Source organism: Actinia tenebrosa, unplaced genomic scaffold (genome assembly GCF_029948245.1).
Source record: "Actinia tenebrosa isolate PJP-AT-01 unplaced genomic scaffold, QUT_ActTen_1.0 PGA_scaffold3__52_contigs__length_22856419, whole genome shotgun sequence".
Lineage (NCBI taxonomy): Eukaryota > Metazoa > Cnidaria > Anthozoa > Actiniaria > Actiniidae > Actinia > Actinia tenebrosa.
In genome coordinates this window covers 5938682-5952113 of record NW_028292580.1, presented here as the reverse complement: position 1 = coordinate 5952113, position 13432 = coordinate 5938682, and positions in this window count along the sequence as shown.

Sequence of the window (13432 nt, the reverse complement as noted above, 5' to 3'; positions counted from 1 at the left end):
CTAAAACATGTGGGTGCGACTTATAAAGCTGCCGACAAATATTTTCATGTTCCTTTAGGTCCCCTTAACACATCTAGACTAGTGGCTTGCTTTCAGCACGAAATTCCCATGGGACCTTATTTCACGACGTTTGCTCCCTGACTATCCTCCATGGCGGCTTTGACAGCCTCTGTCCAATCAAACCCGTCCGTGTCTTTCAATTGTAAAATGGGTTATGTTTCAAACGACGCATCCACTACATGTGGGTCGCATTTTCTCCCTTTTTAAAATCTAGTTTCTTCCCTTGGGCAAATTATTGAGAGTAGCGTCCGTTAGTTTATCTTGCTTTATCAAAGGGGGAGGGAATCTCCCTTCCCTTGCAAACCTTTTAGGAGACACTGTTTGGTTTAAAACATGTTTATTACACTCCAAGAATATGCATTACATACACCTAGTTGCCAGAAGGTTGTCATAGAAAGTAATTTTGTGAGAAAGGAATCATTAAAAAGACATAAGGAAGTTAGTGGAGCTGAACTCTTTTTTTTTTCTTTTTCTTTTTTCTTTTTAATTCTATTCTCACTAAATTGCAGAAGTTCTTTCTTCCTATGATAACCTTCCTGCAACTAGGCGTATGTTCAATAAATAGAGATTTACAAAATCATGCGTCACTGCATGCAATCAATGCAGAATTAAATTTTATTCTTGAGTTACTTGGCAAATGTGACCACTTCCAGGCACGGACAATGGGAAACACGCCCTTCGACGAGTAAATGTCGCCTCAGCAATACGAACTTGCATCAAAAGCATAATCCAAGTCATTAGTGTAGTACTGTTTGTAAAGTTTTTCGAACTTGGGGCAATCGTAATTCTCTAGGTTTACGAAAGGGATTTGCAGTTTTTAAGGCATGTTCTTTTCGTAGTGCACGCCCTTGTATCTGATGACGCCTTGTCCACACTCGTTCCACCAGGTACAAACGATATCGTACATTTCCGCGAGGGGTCAGTATAGTTGAATGTTAATCTTGGTATATGGTTCGTCATCCATTGGGCATTGCTGCGTTCTTTACTTCTGCCATCGTGGTACCCAATGGGGAAAGTGAAAATCACTCCTTCCACTTGTTGTTTGATGAAGTTATAAAACCCAGCTTCTTTTGGTCAGAATTCCTTGGTAAGCTTGAAACCCATTCAAATCTAGTATTCCTTGGACGCCTTCCATCTTTTTTGTTCGTCACTCTGCCCTAGTAGTAAACATTTTAATTTAGTTCGTTTTGATAATTAAAAAGATTTACTGTTTTTGACTTGAGACTGGTTGTTGTCGTGAAAGATTTAGTTTTCAGCCTGTTTCACTTCAAAGAAATCGTCAATCGTCAATCGCCGAAACATACGAAGAGCTACCGGCTTATGGTCCAGGATATATTTCGGAATAAGTTTCTCGGCTATCGCTAGCGCTAGCTTGTTGTGTTACATCAAATCCACTCTCAAATTATCTCTAGCTTTTAAATATAGATGGCGTTGAGCCATCTGTTCCTGGGTAGACTGTAGTCCTGCGTTGTGGGACACGTTGGCGTCCTTGACTATAACGACGTCGCCAACTTTTACGTTCCGTCGAGGATTCGTCCACTTCTGCCGCTCCTGCATACTGAGTAAGTACTCCTTTCGCCAACGAGTCCAGAACCTCTGTTCGAAAACCTCTCCTCTAATCTTCCTACATTTTTCACAAGAAGCGATAGCATTGCCTACGGCAGATGAGCCTCCGAGGATCCAGTATCCGTTGGAACGAACTTCATTGAGTGTCATCCCCTTACCCTGATGCTTGATGCGCTCGTAATAGGGCTTGATGATGAGGTTGGTCAGTATTTTTTTGTACTTTATTGGTTGGTCACATAGTTGACTTTGGGTAGAATTGCGGGGTGTTATACTTTGTACGACCTCTAACATGCAGGATTCCATCTTCATCGTTTTATTTCGATCATAAGCTGCTCTTTTTGCTTTTCTGTTTTCTCTCTGTCAATTTTCAAGCTTTCTCTTTATTCTATGTCTTCTACTAAACCACGTGGACTACTGCCGTCTGGGAAAAAGAGTTGTTTTCCACTTTCAATGAGGGAGTCCAATTAGGTATCAAGGGGTAGAGAAACTTCTCTTGTACCACCACCCGGTGATTGTGGAATAGCAACATATTGCCCTCCTTCTCATCATAGTGCAGCCATCCAAGCTGTACCTTTATCATAGTTGCCTTTGTCCTGGGTCTTTTGCTGTTGATGCTACTACTGGGGTCTTTCTTCTTTCTCCTTTTATGTTTATTCTGATCAAGGATGGTCTGTAATACAACTTTCTTTTCATTAATTTTTTTCTCCTGCATTTTGAACATTCGTTTTTTTCTTTGCAGAATGCTCTAAGGCTTAAAAGGTCGCCTTTCTTAGAAAAGCCAAAATCTATCAAGTCTTCTGCATGAAGTGTGGCTATTATTGTCATCTGGAGAAAAAAATGAAACAAATCATTGAATATTCAATGTAATTAATAAATTTTTGTACAATTTTGTTCAGACATAAACAAGCATAAAAATTTCACATTTATTTACTTTGTTGGCTAAAATAATTCTCCAAAAATGGTGAGATTATTTTTCAAGAAAATCTTTTGGTTCTCCCTTATTATAATGAAAGCAGCCTAATTGTTAGTTAATACGCTATGCTAACTAATATTATATGATAGATTTTCAAGAACGCGTGCTCTAATTGGCTGAAAAGATATGTTTTATCAGAGTATAGAAACATAGATATGACGTCAAAACCATGTTTTCTATACAAAAATAAACATAGAAATGATGTCACAGGAATTCGGTTTTTCAATTTAAAGCATTTTGATATTTTAAATTTGTATATTTGTATGTCGTTTTGAAGCACATTTGATTGGTACGACACTTTGACGAGTAAAGCTTTTATTCGTTTGTGCTGCGACTATTACAATGACCTTATTTGGCTATACTAGAAGCTTTTTGCTTGACCCGTGATAGTGTTAGAGAAGTTAAAAGATAATCTTAAACCTTTTTATAGTCGAACAAAAATGAACAAATATTACTCTTATTCTTACTTTACTTACTCGACTGGTTAATCGCTTGCACTTTTTCATATGGGTAGTTGGATCTTAGAATCGGTACTTTAGTATCTTGCTCTTTTTTAATTGTCGTAGTGCATGTTCCTTCTTCTCGCCTATTGGTACCCTGAAAACAACAATTACCAGTAAACGAGGATAACTGTGGACTTTGCTTGCCACTGTTTGGCGAACAAATGCTGGTTTGCCATAAATGCAGAACCCCATGCCCCGAATGCCGAACAGAAGTTGGCCTGGAGGTCCCTCAAGAACTACGTTCCGCTCATGAAATTCTGTCAATGGTAGTCGATGGGGATGACTCAAACCAAAGCGATGAAGAAAGCACTACGTCCTCGGTTTCCGCCGCAGTTTCAGCAACCCCACGAAAAAAAATGCGTTTAAGATCAAGAAAGTAATATTAAATAAGTTATAAAGCTTGAAATGATTGTACCATAAGACTGGGTTTACAGAATAAAAAATCTCTGCAAGACTTGATGACTAGTAGCGTCCGAGTCCGACATAAAAGAAGCATCGTTTTCTTATTTACGTATATGTATTGGGTGTCATCCTGGTTCGTGTTTTTGTTATCAGTTTCAATCTGACTCCAGATACAAATACAGTAGTAAAATCCTTTATTCACTCGTTAGAGCTTGATACTTGTTGCTTGCGCTTACACGTGTTCTCTCTTATGTCTCTGGTCTCTATATACATGTCACTTGATACTATACTAGATTATGTCACACAACTAACTTATTGAAAGCGTGACAGTTCATACACTTCACACTCTCTGCTGCTTTAAACGAGAGTACTATCACTACATAGTAGTTTAGTTCCACTGCGATGTAAACTTATCTTACTTTTGAACTTTTTTCATGTTTGTAGTTTGGGGTGATCAAGTCCAAACGTTTAACACAAAGCTCCTTATTGACTAAGTTCCCCTGATGGCAAACCGTACACTTCCATCAGTTATCCAGTGGATACCGGGTGTTTGAACCCCGTCTGAGTACTAAGGCGTACTTTTGTTGATACTACTGTGTCTTTTCTTTTTTTTCGCTGATAAATGTGGCTTAAGTTTCTCCTTATATAATGTCAATTCGAATGATTAGAAACCGAAGCTAATCAATGTCCAATCAGTATCATAATTAACAACAATGCTTAAAAATACTAAATGTTCCTATAAGTGAGTTCAGTAGTTTGTCGTAATTCCATACGGACAATGGGGTGGAGCAATCCATGGGTTGTAGATTCGCATTCTACCACAGTATGGAGTTGGCTGAGTCAACTGGGGGTAAAACGGCTGATATGGCTGAGGTGTTAGTCTGGGCTGATAAGGTATGATAAGCCTGATATGACTGCATGTTGCATGGACCATTGTATGGATTGGTACTGTGCAACAACACATCATACCCATACCTTGCGGGTTGTCTTCTTTCACGTGTCAGGTATCTAGGCTCTTGCTGGGGCTCTTGAACTGTATCCTCATGTGATCCATCTGTATCATCTGTAGATACGTCTTCCACCATCTCTCCTTCCGCTTGAGAAAAGTTATTTCCGCCTTCATCAGTATGATCCTCTTGAATGTCAGCATCAGTATCAGCATCTGCAATAGGTACCGACTCAGATACTTGTCCTACGCTGTCTCTGTCATCAGTGTTTTGCTGAAAAGCAGCAGGAGTTAATCCGATATCACTATCTGAACTACCAGAGTCGTCACTCTAACTCAGATGTTGCTGTTGCCTCTGTCTTGTACGTGGTCGGCGCCGTGGTCTTTGCTGTCGTTGTTGCTGTGGAAGTGCTTGCTCTAGGAAGTCACAGGGGTAAAGGAGGTTCCTGTGTAGTAGTCGCGAGTTACCAGCGTGGTCTTCTCGCTTGACTTCATAAACAGGTCCCGTTCCTTTGCGACTCACTACCACGTACACTTTGTCTTCCCAGTAGGAACGCAGCTTTCCATGGCCTCCTCTAGGTGTCAGGTTTCGCACCAGTACACGGTCTCCCTCGCGGATCTCCGTGAAGTTGAGTCGTCGATCGTAACGCTTCTTGCTCTTTACGTTGCTCTCCGTTACGTTCTTACGAGCAATGTTATACGCAGTCTGCATCGTTGTCTTCCAATGTTTGGCAAAAGCATGATGATTAGCTGCACCATTAACGTCACGACCGATTAGAATATCAACTGGAAGCCTTGGTGTCCTGCCGAACAAAAGGAAGAAAGGTGCAAATCCTGTGCTTGAATTGGGTGTACAGTTGTAGGCGTGAACGACTTTATTAAGGTAGTCTTTCCAGTGTGACTTCTTGTCCTCAGGAAGTGTTCGCAGCATCGCTAACACGTCTGGTTGAAGCGTTCGGTTTGGCCATTACCTTGAGGGTGGTAAGGGGTCGTTCGAGTATGTCTGATACTGCTAAGCTGCTCCAGTTGGGTAAACAGATGGTTCTCAAACTCTTTGCCTTGGTCGTGAAGGATCCTCGCATGGAAACCGAACCTAGGAATAAACTCATTGAACATCTTATCTGCCACAGTTCGAGCAGACTTATTCCTTGTAGGATAAGCCTGGGCAAACCTGGTGAAATGATCCACGATTACAAGGATGTATTCATAGCCTCCTGAGCTCTTTTCTAAGTGTAGAAAGTCAATAGAAATGAGTTCAAAAGGTGATGACGACGTAATATGTTGCATCGGAGCACGTGTTGACTGTTGTGGGCGGCGTTGTTTAAGGCAAGGACAGACGTTCGTTACGAAGTGTGTGATGTCTTGCTGCCTACGTGGCCAGTAGAAACGCTCGCGCGCCAACTGGATGACACGGTCTGCTCCTAAATGTCCCATCTCTTGGTGCAGTTCTCTGTACACTAGGGAACGCTTGGAAGCTGGGAGTACTAGTTGTAGGTGGTTTGTGGTGTGTCGCCGCAATAATCCGTCAGCTCCCACTTCAAGCTTAGTCCACTCTCTTAGTAGGGCTCTAGTATTTCTACTTTCACGTTGTAGCGCTCGACGACTGAGACGCTGTCCCTGTTGTTTGATCTCGACGACTCTGCTGATACTAGGATCAGCCTGTTGAGCTAGTAGCAGTTGGCGGGTAGTCAGTCCTTCCTTTGACATCACGCAAAGATGGCTCTTCATAATTAAGATCAATGTGGTCACAAATGGAAGTGACCCACGCTGCATCACCAGCGCTCAGCATCGCAACACCAGTAAAGGTAGCGTTCATTTCATCTTGACTAGTGGTCTGAATGAAATGTTTATCAAGGCTAGCTATATCAAAAGGCATGCGGCTTAGAGTGTCCGCAACAGTGTTCAATCGCCCAGGTTGATATTTGATCGTAAAGTTAAAATCTGCAAGTTCAGCGACCTATCGATGTCCCGTCGCGTTCAGTTTCGCTGTAGTTTGTACGTAGGTTAGAGGATTATTATCAGTGAACACCGTGAAGTGAGGTGCATAGTACAAATAATCCCGAAACTGTTCACACACGGCCCACTTAAGGGCGAGAAATTCTAACTTTCCCGAGTTGAGGTGGTAATTGCGTTCAGCCGTAGTCAGTGTTCGAGATGTGAATGCAACTGGCTTGACACATTTGTCTTGCTCTTGATAAAGTGCTGCACCGAGGCCATCTTTAGAAGCATCAGTGAACAAAATGAAGGGTTTGGACCAATCAGGATATATTAGTACTGGTGGTGTTACTAATTCATCGATGAGACGTATTAACGCTTGTTGATGTTCGTCCGTCCACGTTATCTTTGTTGACGATGTCAGACCACCCTTACCGATATTGGACGTGTCCTATATTTTAAAAGAGTTAGCAATGTTTTGACGATGATAGCTAAGAAGTCCGAGCAGTTTCTGTACTTCCCCTACCGTGGAGGGTTTACTGTCCTTCAAAGCGACGACAGCTTGTATACTTGATGGATCCTGCCGATGTCCATCTGCTGACACTACGCGTCCTAAACAAGTAATTTCGCGCTTAAACAGGCCTACACTTTCTTGGCTTTAGTTTAACTCCACTTTCTCTCAGACGACGTAAAGCAGACCGTATATGTTCAACGTGTTCCTCAAAGGTTTTGCCGTAAACTATGACGTCATCAATATACGGGACACACATTTCATATTTAATTCCAGTTAAACTATTTTCCATGAAGCGTTGATACTCAGCAACAGCATTCTTTAAGCCGAATGGGATACGAACCCATTCCCACAGTCCCCAGGGAGTTACGAAAGCAGTGAGATGTCTAGAGTTAGGTGCGATGAAACCCTGGTGGTAGGCTTTTCCTTGGTCGAGCATACTAAACCATGTATTCCCGCCCAAATTATCAAGAATATCTTGAATGCGGGGGATTGGATGACGGTCTGCAACAGTCCTTTTGTTGAGTTCACGAAAATCAACACACAGTCGTAAATCACTGTCCTTCTTTCGGACGCACACAATCGGTGATGCATAGTTTGATCGAGAGGGACGTATCCAGCATTTGTTGAGTAGATCTTCTGTATAGCTCTTCACTTCCTCGTAAAGCGGTCTGGGTATACGGTTATAATTCCGTTGAACCGGCTGGGTGTCAGTTAAGTTTATCTCCATTTGAAAGTCCTCTATACATCCAATGTCAGTGTCATTTTTAGAAAAAGAGTCTGATTCATCGAGTAACATTTGACAAACAAGTGAACGCTGTTCTTCCGTTAAACCATCTCCAATACAAATCTCAGCCAATGAGTTCCTGCAGTTATATGCTCATAAGCATAGCTATTTGTGTGGTTGCAAATTTCTGTAATCATCTCTAATGAAAAGAATAGCTGAAAAAACTCTAGTGCTGTTGTCATGCCGTTCCTCAGAAGAACTTGACCAAAGTGTACTCCTGGTGGACGATTAGGTGCAAAAGGTGGCATGACATTACCTACATCAGGGTCATTGTAGCTTTTTGAAGGCCGTTGTTGGTCTGCTTGCATTACATGGCCACTCAGCCTACGTCCACCATTTCGACCACGTCCTTGTCCATAGCCTCTTCCACGTCCTCTGCTTTTGCCACGTCCACGTCCACGACCTCTTCCATGAACCTGATTTGGAAAATTTGGACCACCTTGAGAAGTTTCATCACTGGAAACATTGCTTTCATTACCACTTGAGGACCCAGGATCGCTAAGAGAATCATCAGCATTTGTATCGGGTTCATAGTCACTGTCTTGTCCTCCATCGCTAAGAGATTGAAATTAATAACCTTAGTTTCAAACATCAACAGGAAAACATTGCTCTAGTAAATACTATTTGTACTTGTTGCATTCATAGGTAATGAAGATAATTTTTTGCTACTGACAAGATTGCTCATGACTGAATATGTTATCTATAGTGTCAAAAGAGCAAATTATTTTATACTTCATATTGCAATAGAACAACAAAATAATCAACTTCCAATTATATTTGATAATATATTAGAGTAAAAAGCTGGATTATAGGTGATTTGCTAAGCAAAAAAGTGCCTAACAGCGAAAGAGACATTACCGAATGTAAAGATGCTTTGGATCAAATTTCGCTCAGCTGTTTGCTTCCTGCGAAACATAATTCCCTAATATTTTGCTTTTTTTATCATAAGACAGACTTTTTTGGTTTCCAAATACATTTCAGTACTTTTCATGGTTTTGTTCCTAAGCCTAAGTGCATTGTTCATGGTCCGAAGCAACTTTATGAGGAGTTTTTTTCCGCTGTAAAGCATGAACACGTTTTTATATTCGACTCACCTTGAATCGTCAGAAGAATTTCGTAATTGTCGATCTAAATCACTCTCATCGCTACTTGATATTCCTTCAGGACCACTATCAATCTCAATTTCGTTGTCTTCTTCGTCTAGTAAAGCTAAAACTTCGTGTAAATTGTAAGATTTCGAGGATCTTGCCTGCTTCGCTGGAGACGCCATATTGGAAAATAAGACGTCACCCTTGGCGACGCGTGACTAAAAGTAGAATCCACCTATCAAAATGCTCGTACTATTTAAATCAAGACATAAGACGTTTTCTCACTGGCTGTTATCTATATCACACAATACGTTGGCCTTTTGGCCGATTCTTAATATTTTAAGGACAAAACAGGGTCATGACGTCATCAGTACGTACGTACTGATATTTGAAGGGCCGGACAGGAAAGAGTTAAAAACAGATAAGGAGAAATCACATGAAGCCCAGGGTTGATGAAATGCTCTGTGAGATACTCAGTATCAATGCAATTAATAAATTGTTTGTGAAAATCATTGCATACCTTTGGCTTGTCTATCCGCTTTTGAGAAAGGAATTCGATGAGGAATGTTGTCCGATTTTGCTAAAAGAAAAACGAAAAAAAACCAACAGAATATGTTTTTTCCAATGAAAAGCAGGGGGGGGGGGACGTAATAAAAAGCAGGTCGCGCCACATGGCTTCTTAGCCTTTCTTTATCTCCACACGCTCATGTATGCAGTTTAACTTTTTAATTGCCAAGTTTCTGAAAATATGCCAATTGTGACCCAACCTTAAGCAAGAAATCCATTGATATCTTCCTTACGGTGCTATATACCACCCCCTAAACCATATGTCACTGTAATGCCCAATAAAAGTGTTTTCTGTTTATTGTACATATCCCATAATATATACCAGGAAATTGATACATTTTATGCAAAAATGTTGCAAATGTTATTTAGGCGAAAAATATTGCTGTTGTTCTTGACAAAATATTTTCAACATTATTAATGATACAGAGCTAATTATGTACAAGTTAGAAAGGCAACAACATATACAGTACAAAAACCTGAAAACCATTTTTACAATTGTGACATGTGCAGAGCGGTGACCGTTTTATTTTATAGGAATTAGAGCCAAATTTCTGAAGGTATCAATTTCAATCCAACTTGGAGTATGGAAACTTCTTATATCTTGCTTGCATTACAGTAACCACCCCCTAAACTATATATTCTTATTATAACAAATAAAAGGTCTATTTGTGTGTTGCACCTATTCCATATGTACCAAGAAATTGAATATTTTCATTCAAGAAAGTTACAAATTTCAGTTTCGTGAAAAATAGCTGTTGTTCTTGAAAAAATAATTCAATAACATCATCAATAAAAATGTCACACATACAGCTAAGCTAAACGAAATTCAATATATACCTAACCATTACCTGCCACTGCATCAGGAAACTCCTTTGAAGCAGATGTTTTTTCTTTACTACCAGTATTGAACAGAATTATGCCATGCATTCCAGCAAGATCTTAGGCTGTTGACACAAAGGTGAACCTTACATATAGTGCACTTCACAGCAGACTTGTTTCGGTGGTTTCTGTGAAGTGCTCTTTGTTGGACAGTTTTGGCACATACAACACAGTCTAGTCTTGTGTCAGTAAATTCCAGTGGATGGAACTTTCCATTCAGACGTAGAGTATCCATCTGGGACATTGGACGGGACAACTGCCTACCAATCTTTGCACGAAATGACTGCCCACCAATAAGCTGTCTTGCAACCTGCAGTCTATAGTCCAGAAATGTGCTCTTGTCATCTGGGTTAGCTTTCATCATGATAATGAAAGAGTTCAGTAAACTTATTTCAAGTCCGTAACTGAAAAGCTTTTTCCAAGCCTTTCTTGACTTCCGCAAAACTGAGAAACTCTTTATCATTTGGTCTGTCAGATCCACCCCACCCATAAACTTCTGATAATCCAGTAGGGCATTGAAGTGATTGTCTTTCTCCTCTGCCTTCTCATCTAGCAACAGTTGTGGGCTCATTTGTTGTCGGAGGATGACTGGTTGACAAATGATAAACTGGACGCTTGTCAAGCCATCCCGATGCAACAAGTTGATCATCACATCTCCACAAGTAATCACCCCTCCTCATTTGTTTTTGTCTTTCTTTAGTGATAACAACCTCTTGTGGAAAACCTTTACGATTGAATTTTACTGTACCACAGCAAAATATTTTCTTGTCTAATAGTTCTTTGAACAAATGAGGATCACAATAAAAATTATCCATATATAAGTGGTGGTTTTTATTAGCCTCTGTTATGGTTAGGTCTCTAACAACTCTCTTTGCCAGATGTTGTTCAGGATTTCCTTCAACCTTTCCTAAATAGACTTGGAAACGATAGACATACCCAGTTGTTGCCTCTGAAAGAACCCACAGTTTGATCAACCATTTCGTTGGTTTATTTTTTATATACTGCTTATAGCTAAGCCGCCCCTTGTGAGGTATCATTGTCTCATCAATTGATATTTCACGTGACAGCTGATATTCTCTTCTGATATTCTCACCCAACATTGTAAGGTAATTTCTTATTCTGTAGATCTTGTCATAGCCCTCTGTCCCCTTTGTACTGCTGTAGAGTTGTCTGCAAGGTGGAAATATCTCCATATTTGAGCGTGTACGTCAACTTTGTCAAGAGAATATGAATGTTCTCTTGACTTTGTAGATTCGCGAGAGCAAGATAAAACAAGAAACAAAAAGTTATTTTAAGCGATCTGAGAGAAGCGCTGTAATCGCGGCGGGGAAAGATAAACCGAAAAGGACTTACGATCGAAACCATCAGGAAAAGAGAGATGCTTGACTTTCAGTCTTAGTGGCTCCTCACCACGTAGAAATAAAGAAAATGAGAACAAGGCAACCGTCCAAAGCCACAATCCACATAAACCCTAAAAATCAAATGGCCGAACAAAGTTACCTTTCAATTCCCTTGAAAGATATAACTTAGTAATTAGCATTGTTTCACCTCTATTGTCATTAAGCAGTAGTTCCTCATTCTGTAGAGGTCGTCAAGCATAAATGGAGGGGCTTTCTTCGGTTCATATGCCTGACGACCTCTACGCGTTTCTTTCTTTGAAGGTCGCTTAGCTCTTTTGATGAGTTTCTTGATTGCTTGCTTCACACCTGAAATGTGGATACATATGCATACTCAAAAAAGTTCAGCATTTTTGATGGGACGATATGTAGCTCCAACCGCAAGATTATAAAACTTAAATATATTTCAATGTCGGTGTGAAGTAACAGCAATAACATTATGTCGGAAAACATAAAGTTATGAGCCTTAGTTTCAGGCCCAAAAGGTATGTCTGTATGTTTTGAAAATTAAACCCCATTAAAATGCCTTTACATCAATTATGACTGGCTTCATAAACAATATTGATTGAAAGTTTCAGAGTATCGTATTTACTAGTATAAGCGCCTCCCCCGAGTAAGCGGGCTTTTGGGCCAAGATCTTTAATAAGCACCTTTCTCGAATAAACGTATCCTCTTCTCGTCTTACAATTCCTACAATACTATAAATACTGTAGTAATTGTATACCACTGAAATCAAAACTGAGAACGGCTTATATCAGCTGTTGTGTCCGTTTCTTAAATAAGCGCCTCCCACTAATACTTAAGCGCTTCCGTTGAATAACAGCGCCGTTTCAGACTTGAGAAACTTATTCTGTCGAGTAAATACGGTATACTATATTTTGACATAGTCTAAATGCTTATAATTAGTAAACTAACCTGGAGAAAATATCGGATTGCCACTTGGTGTTACTCCAATCAGCTTGCCCTCTTCATCTTTCTCCACTACTTCTTCGTAGGGCCCAGTATGCCCAAATGCATTGAACCAGTACCGGAAAGCGGCTTTATAACCATTTATTACTGGGGGTTTTAACTCCTCACAACGAAGGGATCCGATTTTTTTCCCTTTTCGTTCGCACTTTTTTTCTATAAAAGAAATATATATACGCTATTAAAATTGCCAAAATTTGAGTGTTCAGGCTAAAAATTCCCAGTTTAACATCTTTCGCATATTGAGAACCATTCTAGGATTTATTAAACTATATAGCTTCCTGTAGTTGAATATATGTATCATACTTCAAACACTTAATACAAGAATGAGTTAATTTCAAATTTACTTCAGAGCACTCTTTTTCCACGTCAGTGATCCTTACCTGTGCCGGAATTAATTACTTCAATGTAGGCCGACTTATTATCCATTGATACGTTTTAATGTGATCGGCACACTACACACAGAAATCCCGCTATCTTACAAAGTCTTTATATGCGTTTCTGTCCACGTGTTGGGTTAGCGCGAACTACGGACACCGCCCGAAATTCACAGATTGAGTTCAACTCAAAATATGTCTCACTCTTGGAATCTATATTTTGCTTCAACTCAAAATGTGGACTCTATCACCATGGGCTATACACTATGCGTTTCGGTCCACGTTTTGCGTTCGTTTCGGTCCACGTTTTGCGTTAGCGCGAACTATGGACACCGCCCGAAATCCACAGATTGAGTTCGACTCAAAATATGTCTCACTCTTGGGAATCCATATTCTGCTTCACGTTCTGTTTGATATCCTAGTTTCGCTTTCTAGTTATGCATATGTAATAAGTTTGATAAACATTAGTTACTTA